The sequence below is a fragment of the Anopheles arabiensis genome (genome assembly GCF_016920715.1).
Source record: "Anopheles arabiensis isolate DONGOLA chromosome X unlocalized genomic scaffold, AaraD3 X_pericentromeric_contig0003, whole genome shotgun sequence".
Classification (NCBI taxonomy): domain Eukaryota; kingdom Metazoa; phylum Arthropoda; class Insecta; order Diptera; family Culicidae; genus Anopheles; species Anopheles arabiensis.
The window spans coordinates 2472501-2477500 of record NW_024412081.1 but is presented as its reverse complement, the minus strand read 5'-3'; the positions used below and the strand labels follow the sequence as shown (position 1 = coordinate 2477500).

Genomic DNA, 5000 nt, shown 5'->3' with positions numbered 1-5000 from the left:
GCGTTCATGGATCTTCAAGATCGAATGGAGGCGATGCGTTTTGGGATAAGCAAACTCGATGATGAGTCTTCCCATTTTACGCTAGTAACGGTGATGATGGACTTCCTCGATGAGGTTATGTCCGAATTTCGAAGGTACAGAGCCGTTAATCGCATGCAGCAGGTCCTCGATCGTCAAACGCAAACGTCGTTTGACGGTAACGATGGATTCGGGCCGCAAACGCGAAAAGGCAGAAGACCAGTGGCTGATGACCAACAGCCTGGTCCAAGTGGGTTGCAAAGGTTGCAACAACAACAACAACAACCATCGAGGTTGACCCCTGTTAGGGAAGCGGTGGAAAATATTCCAAGTCCGAGAAACGGACCGAATATTAATGAGGGTAGAATTAATAAGAGGAAGAAGAAGAAGAGCAAGAAGAAGCAGAATAAGCCCAGGAAGCGGCCTGAGGCTCTGCTGATATCGGACTGCACTTCCGAGGAGCTGGCGAAATTGCTCAAGGAAATGAAGCAGTCCGATGCTCTTAAATCGGTTGGAGAGACAATCTCTAAGGTCCGACGGGCCCAGAATGGAGGCATGTTGCTAGAACTTAAGCAGGGTAGTTCTGCTAGTGCAATTGCCCCAAAGGTTAAGGAAGCGGTGAAGGGCAAGGCGTCAGTGAGAACGCTAGCTCCTTCTAAAATGATTGAGATCATGCATCTCGATGAAATCCACCACCCAGAGGAGGTTGCGGAGTCTGTCAAAGCACAGCTCAACATCGAGATAGAAATAGATCGTATCAAAATGAAGAAAGGCCGCGCGGCCGGTACGCAGTGGGCACGGATCAACGTATCGCTGCCAGACTTTCAAAGCTTCCTGAATTTGGGAAAGCTGAAAGTTGGTTGGTCGATATGCCATATCCGCGAGGTTATGGAAGAGCAGAAATGCTATAAGTGTTGGAAGGTAGGCCATACGAGCTACCATTGTAGGGAACCAGACAGAAGTAATCTGTGCTGGAAATGCGGTTTGAGTGGACACAAGAAGCAAGCTTGTACCAACTCTGTCAAGTGTTTGGATTGCGGTACGAGGTCACAGAACCTTCACGCAACGGGCAGTTATATGTGTCCCCGAAGGCGAACGATTAGATCATAATGGTTAGGTTGCTACAACATAACCAGAATCATAGTTATGCTGCATTTCAGTTAATGTGGCAAACGATTAGGGAAGAATCTGCGGATATAGTGTTGATTGCAGATCCGTATCTGGCAACAACCAACGTCAAAGTGTTACGCAATGACGATAACACAGCAGCGGTAGTGGTTAACGCGGACTTACCAGTTAAGGTAGTCAGTAAGGCTTTGAAGGGTTTAATGATAGTTGACATAGGTGATATGCGAGTGGTTGGCGTTTACGCGCCACCTAGATTTAGTATGGAAGAGTTCCAGAACATGTTGGATAACACGGTAATGGCCGTAACCGGTATCCACAAATTCGTTATCGGGGGGGACTTCAACGCTTGGTCAGTAAGTTGGAACAACCAACTTGGCGAGCGTGGAGAAACCAGAAACGAAGAGGTGAGTTGGTTTTATCAACCTTTGCGCAGATTGACGCAATTTTATTGAACGACGGCAGCACCCCAACTTATGTTGGACCAGGGCGCACGTCAGTAGTTGATCTTACTTTTGCGAGCCGAACCGTAGCAAGATCATTTAAGTGGGTGGTGTTATCTAGCTATATGAACTCTGATCATCGTGCAATACGAATAGATCTTGAGACGCAAAGCGTGCGTAATCTGTCCCGACCCATAACGGGATGGAGCATCAAGTATTTTAGCAAAGATATATTTGAAGTTATGATGCAAGCCGCTTTTGAGACCGAGGTCACAACAAGCGAAGACTTAATGCGTATACTTGTCACGGCGTGCAATGCGACGATGACTAAACGTAAGAGGTACACTCTAACAAGAGTGCATTTTGGTGGACGTTAGAGATTGAGGCACTTCGCAAGAGTGCAAACACCGCGATCGATTAGCGCAAAGAGCTTTTAATACTGATCTCTATTCTACTTTTAGGGACGAGTTCAAGGTGGCACGGAATGCCCTCAAGCGATTGATCAAGCATACCCGACAGAGGAAGTGGAAAGAGTTCCTGGGAACAGCGAACAACGCATCATTTGGTATAGTATATCATACGTTCAAGAAAGTGGCCGAGGGTTCGATTGGACCCCGAACCATGACATTGGACGAGTTTAGGGAAGTGGTGAGCGAGCTTTTCCTACTCACCCAAACACGGTGTGGCCTGATTATCGTATCGATCAGCCACGAGAGTTTGAAAGGAGTAACTAATGATGAGATTCTTGCGGTTGCCAGGAGACTACCTAACAAGAAGGCGCCGGGACCAGATGGTATCCCGAATGAGGCGCTGAAAGTTGGTATGTTGACTGCAACCGATGCATTGCAGGGTTTACCAAGGCTGTTTAGAGAACGCGAAGTTCCCCGATGAGTGGAAAAGGCAGAGGTTGGTGTTAATACCGAAGCCGAACAAACCACCAGGGGAACCGGGTTCAGTTCGCCCATTGTCTACTAGACGGGGCAGGTAAAGGTTTAGAACGCATCATAGTGCAACGGCTAAATGCACACATCGAGGAGGTCAACGGACTGTCTGACGACCAATTTGGTTTCAGAAGTCGTCGATCTACAGTTGATGCGATTCAACGGGTAGTGGACATTGTTTCGGTAGCTAGAAGTAGAAACAGATACAGTGGACGGTATTGTGCGGTTGTTACATTAGATGTTACTAATGCTTTTAACAGTGCTTCATGGTTGGCGATTGCAAATGCTTTACAGAGAATTAACACTCCTAAATATCTTTATGATATCATTGGTGATTATTTTAGGAATCGTGTGCTGATGTATGATACCACAGATGGACCGGCAGAGATTGCAGTCACATCGGGTGTACCTCAAGGCTCGGTACTTGGCCCAACGTTATGGAACCTCATGTACGACGGAGTCCTACGAGTTGCAATGGTGGAAGGTGCACGGATTATCGGCTATGCAGACGATATAGTACTGTTGGTGGAAGGTAATTGTGTTGATGATATTGAAATTCTCGTTTCCAGTCAGATTCGCATCATCGACCGATGGATGACCGACAACGGATTAAAGATAGCCCCGACTAAGACCGAGTTTATTATGGTCAGTTCCCATCAGAGGATACAGCATGGGGCTATCAGGGTAGGTGATCACGTAGTACATTCGTCGCGCAGCTTAAAGTACTTGGGGATGGTCCTAGATGACCGCCTCGATTACACTTCACACATCAGGTATGCGGTGGAGAGAGCGACGAAGCTATGGACCACCTTGGTAAGGATGATGCCTAATAAGGCAGGTCCGAGTAGTAATGCTAGGCGAGCAATTGCTCTTACTGTTGTGGCGAAGGTCCGGTATGCCTCGCCCATTTGGTGTCATACCCTTAGATTTGCTAACCGTAGACAATGGCTACGACGGTTTTACCGGCCAGTAGTCCAGCGAGTTATCTCTTCTTTCAGGACAACTTCTCATGATGCAGTCTGCGTGCTTGCGGGAATGATCCCGCTTCATCTCCTCCTGGACGAGGACTCCAGGACTTTTCATCGGAGACGAGCAGAGAACATCGCCGGATCGGTTGCACGTAACATGGAACGTGTCACAACTATGGAACGATGGCAACGAGAATGGGATGAGAGTGTTCACGGTCGGTGGACATACCGTCTCATACCCGACGTCAACAGATGGATAAGTAGAAGATTTGGTGGTGTAGATTTCTTTCTTTCTCAGTTTCTTTCCAGCCATGGCTTCTACGCCTACCAGCTTCATCGGATGCAGTTAACGGGTTCGCCGCTATGTGATGCGTGCGAGGAACCTGAGGACGCCGAACACACGATATTCCATTGTGTACGTCATCGTGAATTAATCATCAGACTTCAGCATCAAGTCGACGAGGAGTTAACGCCGGAGAACATCATCGGAGTTATGTCTGCTAACAGATATAACTGGAGCATGGTTCATCAAGCAGTACGGGCGATTATGATTCGACAACAACATCGAAGACACGTCATCGAACGAGGCGAACGACGTGCTTTGCTCGCCAACATCCAGTTGGCCTTGCAGAGCAGCGACAGTGACGACGAGTAACGACAAGAATTCATCGTAGTTCATCGTAGCTTCATCGCCGAGGGCTAGACAGTGGCTAATCACCACTGTTGGAAGCCATTCGTTGCCTGGGATGATGGACATCCACCGCCCGAGTGACGTCGATACCCTAACGGGTGATCCACTCGGGGCCGGTTGAAGGCACGGAGGGGTTTTAGTGAGTAAGAATCTCACACTACCGGGGTTGATCACCCAGGTGTCTTATGCAAGATTTCCCCTTCGATAACAAAAAAAAAAAAAAAAAAAAGGTAGCCAAATGCCTCGTCATCTAATTAGTGACGCGCATGAATGGATTAACGAGATTCCCTCTGTCCCTATCTACTATCTAGCGAAACCACAGCCAAGGGAACGGGCTTGGATGCACTAGCGGGGAAAAGACCCTGTTGAGCTTGACTCTAGTCTGGCATTGTAAGGCGATATAGGAGGTGCAGCATAGGTGGGAGGGCTTCCTCGTGGAGCTCGCCTCTGAGATACCACCACTCTTACTGTTGCCTTACTTACATGATTGGGTGGAACAAGCGCGGGCCCCAGGTCCGGATCGTGCGCGCACCTCCTCCGGGGGCTGTGGCGGCGGTTCGCCTGCGCGCGCCCAATGCGCCGTGTTTCTCGCTCAGCGTCCAGTGTGTCGCTGGGTGGTGCCGCCGGGGAGACTGCATCGTAGCATCGTCGTGTGTAGCGTGTTACCCGCTTGTCCGACCGTGAGCCGTGGCCCGCAAGGGTACAAGCTTGCGTACGTCGGTGCATTCGTGGTGCACTGCTTCTGCGCGGTCGATCGTTTATGATGTCACGTTTGCCCCGGTTCCGCGCGCCGCCCGGCTCGAACTCCTGGACA

At 49.2% G+C, this 5000-nt stretch overlaps 1 pseudogene; it reads left to right on the top strand.

The window, feature by feature from the left end:
* The window catches only part of LOC120907345, a 10728-nt pseudogene that overhangs the window by 3269 nt on the left and 2459 nt on the right, over window positions 1–5000 (top strand).